A 12957-nucleotide genomic window follows, 5' to 3' on the forward strand; every position below is an offset into this window, starting at 1 on the left:
TAAAATGAGTCACATTTGTCTCGAGACCTTTCAAAGGCCGAAATGAGCAGAAATCAAGAAGCAACTTTCCCACAGCACTTTTCTGTGTGAAGGGCAAGAAACTTACATGCTGTAATTCTAAATATGAAATCATGCTAAATAATGTCTTTGGTTAGAGCTTCCATATATCATATGACTTGCAATTATAAAACAAGAACTTTCTCTCTTCTCACATCAGTTGGGAGGGTAAACTCAATTTTTTGGAGTTTGGGTGAAAGTGTCTTCTGTGTGCTCTACCTAAACAGAGGAAATGGCCTAAATGATTTGGAAGACTATAAAATGGAAAACTGAGTCAGATACCAAGGATTTTTCATCACTCCTTCTCCAGCCTCTCCCTTCCTGTTGGTGATATACAACCATAAAATGTGGGGTAAGGTAAAACATGTTCCTCTGATTAGTCTGTAGTGTATCACTTTTCTATTGTAGCTGGAAGTGCTCAGGGTAACCTGTGGAAACCTACGGGAGGTCATTCTATCCTTGTGTGTCTGTGTCTTCCACATAATTTTTGCACCCATGCCCTTTTGTTAAAATGGAGTGATCAAAATATCAAAATAAAAATAATAATTTAAAAAAGTGATTAATTAACTTTAGAACAGTTTAAGTTCACAGAAATATCGAGAGGTAGACACAGAGATTTCTATATTCCCTCTGAGCCTCACAGGCATGGTTTCCTCAGTATCAACATCTTCCACCACAGGGGAAGATAGTTAAATTGATAGGCCGACACATCATTATCTCCCAAAGTCCAGCGTTTACATTAGAGTTGACTCTTGGTGTTGTAGATCCTATGAATGTGGACAAATATATAAATATATGTCTGTAGAACAATGAATATCTTAAATCCACATGCCACCATTGCTTTTCAGCATTAAATATGAAGCAATTATTGTGCAGTTTTTTCAAAAGTAGTCTAAGGAGCATTTATGTAATCAGAATTTAAGTGGGAGGGAAGCTCAGGAGACCTGCTTCACATGTACATACACAAGCATATCTAGAACTTTTATTGTGCTTAAGAACATGATTTGTTTAGATTCTGAATGTCTAGATATTATACTATAGATAGAACTGTAATTAGGAAGCACTTGGCTTTAGGTAGAGTGGAGTGGCATGGGATCTCCTTGTTAGGATTAGATCAACTCGTGGGGTGTCAAACTCTTACAGTGAATATCTTTAGGGGATCATCCACCCGGTGGGGGAAATTTTCAAAGTTGTACTAAGGTGCAGCATCTCAGGAGAGAGTGTGTCCATCATTACATCACATCATTACATATACTAACATCTAAGGTATTTCATTTCTGATTTTTTTACAACAGAGGCATTGTTATCATTTTTTTATACTTCAGATTCCTGTTAAACATTGTACCTGGTCAGTATTGTTCAAGTAATGGGATGTTTTGAGACAACAGAAAAGCATTTTTTTTTGTTTGTTTTAATTTTTTTGGTCTTGTTTGCTTGTTTTCACTTCTGTAGTGGTTCAAAGACACACTGGACCAAAAAGAAGGGTGAAGTTGAAATAGGGACATACCAAGTAGGTTGTTCACTCCATTGAAAAAGCCCAGAAAGCAAAGCTCAAGACATACTGAAAAGCTGAATTGGGGAGTTGGAGCCGAGGTGGAAAAAATGCAGCTAGCTGGATTGCAGGTAAGTTAAAGAGAGGAACTTTGCCCTGGTTTCCCTTTTCATGTACAACTAAAATACACACTTAGAATACCAAAGGGATATTAGGATGAAAAAGTTGGTTTTGGGATTCAGACCAGGCCAAAATTTCCAGCCCAGAGAAATGAATTGGTCAAAGAGGAATTGATGTGCATAGTAGATCTGGGCAGGAAATCAGGCTAGAAGAGAAGCCTAGAGAACCAAGAGACTACAACATATGGGTCTGGAAGGAAAAGATCAACAACAACCCTGAATGAAGATTCTAGGAAGGGTTCTTTAGGCTCTTGGTACAAGGACTGAGTCACTGGGCACCAGATATGAGAATGATGCTTGATTTCAAAGCCTAAACCAAATGCCACAAAGTCTCTTTTATATGTGTGCACAAAGCTGATTTGCCTGCCACTTCAAGACAGATTGCACGTGCAGTTTGCAGAAAGTTAAATTCCATCCAACGAAACGTTTGGACAAATGTGGGAAAATAAGTTTCTGGAGCTAGTTCAACTAGAATATATTTGTAATTATAAAGCAAAATCAAAGGGACACCATTCCAGTAGGTGATAACTCCCAGGTAAGAGAAAGTTGCAATCTCTTCAAAGCATCATTCCTTTACATCAAAGCCTAGGAACATGTTCTTGCCAATTTACTCATTAGCTCATTTATTCATTCATCAAATATTCATTAAATTGTCTACTATATGTCAATGGGCTTAACATCTTGTAAAATTAACTTTAATTACTTACCTTCATCATTTGTCTGTTTTGCTTTTTAATAGTGGAATGTCAATTCTCTCTAATAATATTAGCAATTAAAAACGGAATCACTGTTTAGGCAAGTTCAAACTCTGAGGAATTATGAAATTTACCAGAAGACATTGATGACAATAGAGAGAAACGGAGTAAGATAATAAGATCCTGAGGTGATGGTTCGTGCCTAAAAAATTAATTTGAGCACATATTCACTGAGTTACTTGGCTCTGAGAATGGCAAGGCTTGCATTTGCATGGACACTGTGATTAATTGATGAGTAATATAGAAGCTGGTGAAAGCCATTAAATCTTACCTAGCATGCTTCCTTACACTTAAGGATTGTATGAAAAGATATCAAATTGGGCTTCCTCTACATTTATTATTTGAGAAAATTTCAGCAGGCAGTACTAGAATAGAGAATGAAATGTCTCCCCACCCTCCCTCCCCTTTGGGCACTGGCTCAAGTGGTTTGCCAGAAATAAAGTTTAAAAGGCTTTCCCTACTGCCATATTTGTCCCTTGTGGTTTGTTGAGCCAGCCATTGTATCTTTTGAAAGAATGACTGTTTTTATTTAGTTCTGTTTTTAACACAAAGGCAGTGTAAGCATGGGATATGTTTGGAATAGCGGGGACTAAGCGAAGAACACAGGAACGCTCTTCTCCAAACTATAGAACAAAGATAATTATTGGCAATGGGCACTGCACAGAGTAGTCCAGGATGGGAAGTGAGTGTAGGATTGTTGCAGTGCCTGTTTTTCCTAGGTTAAATGATCAGGATAGTTCTATTTATAAAATCCCAGTGTCTTTCCATTTGGCCTTCTATACCTTAACCAAGTTCAGTTCAGCAGGGTCTCTTTTATTAAAAGTTATTTCTATTTTATTTTTGTATTTGTTCTTTTTAGATATTCATGACATTAGAATGTATTTTGACCTACCCTACCTACATGGAGTATAACTTTTCATTCTTATGGTTGTATATGATGTGGAGTCTCACTGGTCATGTGTTCGTATATGAACACAGGGAAGTTATGTCCGATTCATTCTACTGTCTTTCCTATTCCCATCTCCCCTCCCTTTCCTTCATTTCCCTAATCTACTGAACTTCTATTCTTCCCTCTCCCACCCCAATTGTGTGTTAGCATCCGCATAGCAGAGAAAACATCAGAGAGATATTCTAGCCATTGTCTTTGGGTTTGGGGGATGGCTTATTTCACTTAGCAAAATAGTCTCCAGTTCCATACATTGCTGCGGGGGGGGGGNTTGAACAACCCACAATAAAAAATTTAAAAAAACAAAAGGAAAAAAAAAGATCTGCAAATTCTACTACAGCTTGGTTAAGGGAAGAGCAGGCTGAAATGAAAATTTACCCGGGGAATGATTGTACCTTTCATTCCAAGCAAGGAGCACAGGAGAATGAGATGAGAGACAGAAAGCCGTGATCTCTCAGCTTCAGCTCCTGGATGTCACTCATAACACAGGTACCTCATGTGCTGAGATTCTGATGTTATTTAGAATGACCAAGCCTTATTTGGTCCTTATACCCAAATACTTATCATTTCTTTTGCTTTTGGTTTTTCTTCCTGCAGGTTAGACTCATTTCCTCCAGCCAGAATAACTTCCTTCAGCATCTCTTATAATGAAGTTTTGCTTGCAATAAATTCTCTTAGCTTTTGTTTAAAATTAGCCTTGATTTATATTCATTTCTGCAAAATTAAAAGCAACAGGCTTTTCGTTTAGCATTTTAAAGATATAATTCCATTATCTTTTATCTTCCTTTTTCTCATGGGATGTCATCTGAAAGTAAAGTGTCTTTTTTTCCTCTGGTTATTTTCAATATTTTTCTTTTTTAAAAATTTGTTTTAATTAGTTACACATGACAGTACAATGACCTTGCAATATCATACATTTGAATCACATGGGATTCAGTATCTCATTTTTCTGAGTATACAGGTTGCAGAGGAGGGGGTGGGGAGATAGGAAGGATAATAGAAATATTTTTATTTTTAATCATTAACTTTTAACTTGGTTTGCCATAGGTGCCTAGATGGATATAGTTTGCCATGCTTGAGTTTTATAACTTTTTAAAGGATCTTTTGGTATATTTTTGTCAGTTTTGGAAATGTCTCTCCAAGTATTTCTTCTTCTTCTTTTATCTCCTTCTGTCTTTAGTTACACATAACTAATCACAAAATATTGTCCCACAGATCTCATATGCTCTATTATGGGTTTTTATTTTGTTTTTCTGTATTTTTGTCCTAAGTTGATTAATTAATTCTTCTATAGTTCTAATCTGATATTAAAATGATTAATGAAATTTTATTTATAATATTGTACTTTTAGTTATACAATTTCTACATTTTTTTCCTTATTGGTTTCTATTTCTATCCAGAGATTTCACATTTGTTTATCTATTTTGTCCACTTTTCCCCTCTAAATTCCTTATCGGAATTCAATTAGATGTTTTAGAGTCTTTGCTAATTTTAACATCTAAATTTTCTTTGGTTTTGCTACTATTGATTATTTTCAGAGCTACTTGTCTTTCATTTATTTATTTATTTATTTTTGATATGTCTAGTAATTTTCAATTAGAAGCTGAACATTTGTGGGAAAACCTTCTGGTTAATGTTATCTTTTTCTAAAGAGTGTTAAATTTTGTTTTGGAAAAATATTAAATTAATAGCATACTCCCTTGATGTTTTGAAGGCTTGATTTTTTTTTGTTTGTTTGTTTTTGGATGAGTGTCTAATTTTAGTTTTTCTCTTGGACCTGTGCCATACACTATGTGTTATGTATTTCTTACTCCTAAAGTGAGGTAGTTCTAAAGTTTTAATGAAAATTAAAGGTATCCTCAGGAAGCTGAGGCAGGAGGATTGCTCATTTGAGGCCAGACTCATCAAGCTAGTGAAGCCCTAAGCAACTTTGTGAGATCCTGTCTCAAAATAAATAAAAACAAAACAAAACATTGGGGACGTAGTGGAAAAGTGCCCCTGGATTCAATATACAGTACTAGGGTGAGGGTGAGGGTGTAGAAAAAGAAAAGAGAAGCAAAGGGTATTTATCAAGTACCTCTAATCTAGCTAGTTAGACTTGAACTATCCACTCTCCCACCACGAGGTAGCTGCTGAGATATTTTTGCAGTCCTTAATCCTGAAGTGCTGCTTTCTGTAAAGTTCCTTGGATTCTTACTAAACAGTTGTATAGTTTATGTAAAAAGATGTACATAGTTTATGTAAGGATTTGAGGAGAATTGATATGCAGGTTAGAGGTTATCTCCTTCGTTTTCTGTGTTTTATTTCTGCTTTTTTTTCTTTCAAATTACTGTTATGTTACAAAATTTGAACCCCTACCTTTATGTCCTCTTCCCCAAAGGACACTGTTTCCTGGGTCACATGAGTTTCTCCTTGCATGGAGATAGACCTGAGCCGTTGTCAGGAGAAAGGTCAATGAATTATGGAGCTCACCTAGCATGCTTTGCTTCACTTAACAATTATACCTTTTTTTAGTTTCTGCCTGCCTTGGATTTTACACCAATGACTTTAAACAATGGTTTCCTTATATTTTTTCTAGATTTATAATTATCATTGCAAGAGGTTTATTCTGATAAAAGCTATTCAGTGCAAATGGAAACAGAACTTCTGAATGAACTAATAGCCAATATGAACTGACTTGTGTCATAAGCCATGTGAAAGATTCACATATACCAAAACCAGTCCAGTATCCACTATAGGCATCATCATTTTGCTGAATAAGAAACTGAGGTACAGAGTAATAAAGAAATGTGCCCAAGTTTATAAAGTAAGGGATAGATGCAGGATTCATGGTTACATATGTTGAACATAAAGATTGTAGCTATGCCAGTGATTTTCAGACTTGGCTGCACAATGATATTTTTTTGGAGAATTTGAAAAATATAAATGTCTCAACTCCAATTAATTTTTTTTTTTTTTTTGGTACTGGGGATTGAATCAGGAACACTTTGCCACTGAGCTACATCTTCAGCCCTTTTTACTTTTTATTTTGAGGCATGATCTCACTCAGTTGGTTAGGGCCTTGCCAAATTACTGAGGCTGGCCTCAAATTGTGATCTTCCTTCTTCACCCTCCCGAGTTGTTGGGATTACAGGTGTGCTCCACAGCACTTGGCTTCCACTAACTTTTAAAAGTAACAATTCTTAAATATGACTTAGCCGTTACATTTTTAAAAAGTCCCTCAGATGTTTCAAAGATGCAACTTGAATTGAGAGCTTCTATGCTAGGCTATGTTTCTGGCACATTGATTAAGTCTTATAACTTGGTGATTTTCTTTTTTATTTCTGAATAATTAAAGGATGGAAAGATGATTCATATATTTACTATTCTGATTAACAGCGAAGGAAGGATTTCTTGAACATCTCTGATGAATTTTTAAATGTCAAACCCTTCTTAAAGGTTCTGGTTACTGTGATCTAGATGAGCAATGCTGTTTATGAATATAATAAGTATTCATATTTAGCCTGTCAGAAGAAATTTCTGCTTGCTCACTTGTTTTGTGATTGAGAATAGGTAACTTTCCAAGAGTTATCAGAATACCTTAAACAGTATTTGTTAATCATTATGAGGAAATTGAATGACTAATGATTAGAAAGAAAGCTGTCACTTCCATGGAAGTAATTCTGGATGCCTTATTCCCAGTTGCAGATATGGACTCCTTCATGCAGATAGTGGAATAAAGAACAACACATTGTGGAGGATGGTAAGTTTCAACAGAACCCAGGGGCCTCAGTTTCAGTTCCAGATATTATCCTGGTTTGCGTGACCTGAGAGAGTCTCTCAACCTCTCTGGCCCTCAGTGTTCTACAATGTAAGATAAATGTTGGGATTGAAGTTCTTGTTTCCAAAGCAATATACATAATCAAATTAATTTCCTGCTTGACATATCCTTCATTTGCCTGCTGTCAAGAGAATAGAACACTTACGAGGTTAAGGCATATATGCAAACATAAAAAGTAAAATTATCCCATTTGTACATGTTTCAAGTTACATCTCTGTCTGTGAGTGAACCTTGCTCTAAACTAATGGTTTGGAATTAAAGCAGAGACTGCTAAAAGCTCAGTTCATCAGAAATGATTCCAAACAGAGGAAACTTGATGTAGGCAGAGGAAATGAAGAATGGTGGTAAAATTTAGCAAATATCTAACGAGTTACTTCTAGTCCTCTGGGTCAGGAAGTAACCAAACACAGCATTGTTGGGAGTCCCATGATGCCCTGTCATGCTTTCAGCTGGCAGGAGAAGTTGGCATCAGTGGTTGCCCGCATTCAAGCCCTTTCCAGAATGGTAGCCCTGTGATTTGCTTTAGTCAGGGTTGCTATTCTTGCTGGGGTAGCTATGGCTGTGATAGAAAGGTAATAAACCCACCAAGAAAGGCTCATTTGTGTTGGCTGGCTACAGCATAGAATTTGAGAACAATAGGTGGGATAATAATGTGGTGTTTAGAAGCGGTTTTGCTTTGACCTGGGTATCATTCATAGGTTGAACAGAAAGCTATTTTCACTGGTAGTTAAACATTTGGCAATTGCTGATCAGTAACAATGTACTGGATGTCCTACTAAAGTAGCATGGTCCAGTGGGCAGAACATCGATTGAACTAGAATGTAAAAATATTTGTACTTAAGTGTGTCTGTTTTGCTATTGATTGTTCTTGTGGCTTGGACTCATTCAGCAATACCTTGACATATGTATGTGTGTGTCCGTATTGGTTTGCTTTGGGTGTAGAGAAGGAAAACAGTGTGTCCTTGGTGAGAAACATTTAAAGGAATAAAACCAGAATGCTAATAAAAAATCAGAAAAGAATCAAACTATGAAGAATGATATGAGAAAGATGAATGTCAGCATTTGTTTATGTGAACATACTTAAGACAATATTTGAGGTACTTGTGATCCCTGTTTGAGGAACATCAATGGAATGAAAAGATAAAAAGTTGTTGACTCAAATTTATTAAGCATACTGTATCTTGCTTTACTTTTTATAATCTTTGGATAACATTGTGTAGTTTTAATTATGCAAGTACTCAGTTCTCTTGGGTGTAATTCCAGATTGTCAGTTCCTAGTAGAAATTTGAGGCTGCATTCCATTCTTTGAACAAGTTCTCAAACATATCAGAACTCCATATATTGTATCCCCCCCCCACCTCTTTTTGGCATAAGTGCAAGTGATCTGGCAGGAATCTTTATCTTTAGTCAGTCTCTCTCTCTCTCTCTCTCTCTGTGTGTGTGTGTGTGTGTGTGTGTATGTGTGTGTGTATGAATTTGATAATTTATATGTAGGCAGAATTTTTTATGTAACTTCATTTTAGTAAGAAATACAGATATCCAGGTTAAACTGTAAGGTAGGCAATGTGGGGAGTAGCATGATTAGATGGTAATAATTCTAAGATCCTTCTGATGAAAGGCATTTAAAGATGCTGTGTTGATGTAATCCTGTTAATGTCTTTCTACAAACTAGAGAAATTATCTTCAGTGAGGACTAAGCCTGTAGTTCCCTTTCTTGCCTACTTGCCATGGGGTCTGAGGTTTTAAACTTTCATACTGGTGGCTCACAGAACCTGGGAGTGGGAGTGGCAGGGAGAGTGGGGGATGCAACCTCAAAGGCAGATAGTCAGAACTAAGCACTGTACCAGGAAAGACAGAAGATGCAAGATCATACCAGTGGAACTCCCACCTCAATCCACTTCTAGGAAACTAGAGCAGGCTGGGTGGAGCGATTCCTTTACAGGTAAAGATTCAACATTTTAATGGACTTTGGGAAAATGTATAATTAGCAATCAAATTTTCTACCAGAAATTAAAAAGAAAAAAAAAAGCCTTGTAACATAGTAAAAGAACAATCTGGATTTTGAGGACAGATTTCATGATACAGGGAATCCATGAGTCACATAAAAGGGAGAATGAGGAAGCAGTAAAAGAAGCTATATTGAGAATGTTAGCTCTGAGGCTTATATAGAATTCACTGTACGTTGGGCCCAGTTCTAAGCTGTCCATCTCATCTGATGCATATGTGTGTCTTCCCACATTGTACTTCTTGGGGGTTCAGCTATCCTCCTCATCCGGAGGCACCACGATAGAAAGTTGAAAGTCCCAGCTGTGCACAAACACCAGTCCTGCCTCCTCCACCCATCACCTGCCTCTAGGAACATTTCTTAAACTCCCTGGGTCTTAGGTTATTCAACTGTAAAATGTCAACACTACAGAACCTCCCTCATGCGTGTTTATGAGTACTAAGTTAGACAGTTCATAGGAGGCAGGAGGAGATGCTCAGTCAGTGTTCACTGTTAAGAGGGTGGTGCCCTCCAGAGAAACAGAGGCAAAAAGATCTTGGTTTTGAAGTGTCTGGGCCCTGGCGAGCCAGGAGATTTCTCATTATGATGTGTCAATTGGCTAGCAGACAAAAGAATACAGGCAACTGATCTTTCTTAGGTGGAAATGAGAAATTGACGATTTGGAGAGTTTTCGAGAAATGTTGAGGATATATATTCCAACTTCTGAATTTTTGGCTCCACAGAATTTATTCCTTTTTAAATTTTTGTTAGGGGCATCTCTATTTTTTGCTCCTGGAGAGTGAGTGCCCTGAGGCAAAGCCCTGTCTGCCTCTTGGTTTTGTCCGTCCCTGCACTTGGTGGAACAGCTACGGTGCCAAGACAGAAATCTATTTTGATCATAATAATGTTCCATACAGAGCTTTTTTCCCCCTGGGATTTATTTTAGAATGCTATATTTTGGTAGTCAAATAAATACAGAAGTTTATATTGTTTTCTCTATTTGTACCCAAACATTTCTTTCTTTTTTAAACTTATAGTATTTGGAAGATGACTAAAAGTTTAACTAAGATGGATCTATTACACTTGTTAAGCACATTCATTTTCTAGAAAGTTAATGTAAGCTTAATTGGATACAAACCTTAAAATATTATTGCATGTGATAACAGTCAATTGCCTTCTAATTAAGTTATGTCATTATATATTATGTAACATATATTAAAAATAGTATTATTTATTAATATGTGCTATTATTAATAGAATCATGTATATGCTAGCATAATACTACAGTATATTATATAATACTTGGCAACTTGAATGCTTTTGGGATAGAGGAAGTATAGAGGAAAGGAATGGAATGAGATATACACCTATATACGTGTATTTCTATATGTTTGTTTATATTAGTTTATACATGTTAATTTGTTATGATTTCTGTATGCTAGCATTTATCATTTATCTCCTTACCTGTATTTAGCTTGCTAATAATGATGCCTACTCCAGGTTAGATCAGAGTCTTTATTAATTCTGTTGCTAATGAGGTCTTGCTTTCTTCTGATACCCATCCACAGGCTTCCTTCCAGGTTCTGTTATTTCCTGTCACCATCTCTAATTATTTGGGAGATGTGCTATGACTCAATGCCCCTCATTTCACTTTGAGAGGTCCTGTCTTTGCTAGTTGCTGTGGTGTTTTGCCTTGTGTCTATTACCACACTGAGATGTGGGGAGGATTGTTCCACCCCCTTTTAGGAAGAGTAACCTCTGATAATTTTCAATCAACATGCACTCTCTCCTTGAAGAAAAGCCTGACTGGATGCCATGTTTGAGCAGGGTTGGTTTCATGAATGTTTCATCTGTGGAGATGCTCAGGGTCCCATGCTCAGAAGGGCCCAATGCTTGATTTAATTCTCTGCTATCTCGATATTCTTAATAATTTTGAACTAGAAGCTCCCATTTTCATTTTTTCACTGGGTCCTGAAAATTATAGAGACAGTGCTATTTCTGAATGCCATCAGGGACTTCTAAGCATAATGTAACAAATATGTAACTCAAATACTGATGCTTTACTTTGTGCAAGTTAATTCTATAAGAGGAAGTCTTTTTCTGTCAGGACCTTTACCAATAAAGCCTGCAACCTGACTTTTATGTGCATAAGTGCTACAAAGTTTTGGGGAAAATCCCAAATTAAAAATCTCCCATGTTGATGGTGGACCTACAGCTTGAGGAATAGTATTTTATTCCTTTAAGGGTGTCTCCTTGATTTTTGAAATTTTATGAACTACAAGGGAAGGGAGAAAATGGCATATCCACTAGTATATATACAGTACTTGGGAGGTGGAATGGGTGAGGGAGTAGCCCTGGGAACACTGGTACCAGTTCATGTAACTGGGGGAAAAAAAAAAGCTCAGTAGGAGGCCAGAAGTTTGTGGAGAGAAGAAAGAGGTCCTAGAGTAGCCTGGAGATCCTGGGGCCATAGAAAGGGGATTTTTTATTTTTTTATTTTTAAGGAAGTAAGTGGTCACTTGGCAGGTCGTAGGAGTTTCAATGGCGTGGGGAAGGCAGCAGCAAGATTCCAGGAGGCTTAGGAGTGAACAGAAGTTATGGAAGTGAGAATAGTACAGATTGACAACTTCTAGGAGGAGCCTGGTAGATCACAGGTGGGAGAAGAACAGGTAATGTAGCCCATGAAGCACATGGAGGAGTTAGTTATTTAGAAGACAGGAGACATTTGACAGTATTTAAATGCTTATAGGATAAAGGTAGAACAGAAAGAGTGGAAAGAGATAAATATATGAGATGGTCTTAGAACGGCTCCCATGGAACTCAGGTCACAGGTGGAGATAATTCACAGCTGAGGGAGAAACCATGATCGTGACAGAAGAGAAGGAGGAAATCTGAAAATCTCATCTGGTACAGATGTGTAGACCTCTGTGGGTAGCAACTGAATGAGCTTTCCTCTGAGAGCAGAGTGGTTCCTTACATTTCTAATGGAGATGGAAAATTCGTATCACCTAGTGATGTCCTAGCTCTTGAAGTTTGTGACCATGCTGGTAGAAACTGACCCCTGAACTGTTGGTCACTTAGAAGTATAGCGCACACAGTTCCGTATACCACACAGTCCTGGACGATGCAATGTACTTCACCATTCTTTTAGAGAGCATTCATTCTTATGTATTAAACACCATTACACAATAACAGTTTGCCTTGCTACATCCACAGCAACCGCAAGCATCCTGTGCCCACCACGTTCATGATTACATCAAGAGGCTACGTCAGATGATTGACCCATATATCCAGGTTTGTGTAAGCACACACTGTGATGTTGGCACAATGATGAAATCAGATACTGACACACTTCTCAGAATTGGGTTAAGCAACAGAGGAGTTTAATTTTTTATTTTTTTGAGGGAGGTGGCATTGTGATCTGTGAGAGGGAGGAGAATATTGCTTTACTCTTAGAGAACACTAAATAAATACTTATAGAACATATGGTAATAAACCATGTTAGAGATCAAACAGAGGTATTCTGAATGAGTTGTTGGTCACTACCTTTTTCCTCCATTTTCTTTTTGTTTTGGCATTTCTCCCTTCTTAATGATACCCAGTATGGCACCTAGTAGGAATTTTAAAAATAAAATCAACCAATCAACTAATAGGTCTTATTCTATCTCAGAGAGTTTTATTGGCAATACAGTTACAACACCAAAAAAAAAAAAAAAAAAAAGGC

At 37.0% G+C, this 12957-nt stretch overlaps 1 long non-coding RNA gene across 1 annotated transcript; it reads left to right on the forward strand.

The window, feature by feature from the left end:
- Window positions 1-274: 274 nt before the first annotated feature.
- On the forward strand, window positions 275-7399 carry LOC125615743. Its single transcript, XR_007346324.1, has 4 exons — window positions 275-409; window positions 1510-1680; window positions 3838-3918; window positions 7111-7399. It is a non-coding gene; the product is annotated as an uncharacterized LOC125615743 (long non-coding RNA).
- Window positions 7400-12957: the final 5558 nt, after the last annotated feature.

Source organism: Marmota marmota, unplaced genomic scaffold (genome assembly GCF_001458135.2).
Source record: "Marmota marmota marmota unplaced genomic scaffold, marMar, whole genome shotgun sequence".
In the NCBI taxonomy this organism is placed as follows: Eukaryota; Metazoa; Chordata; class Mammalia; order Rodentia; family Sciuridae; genus Marmota; species Marmota marmota.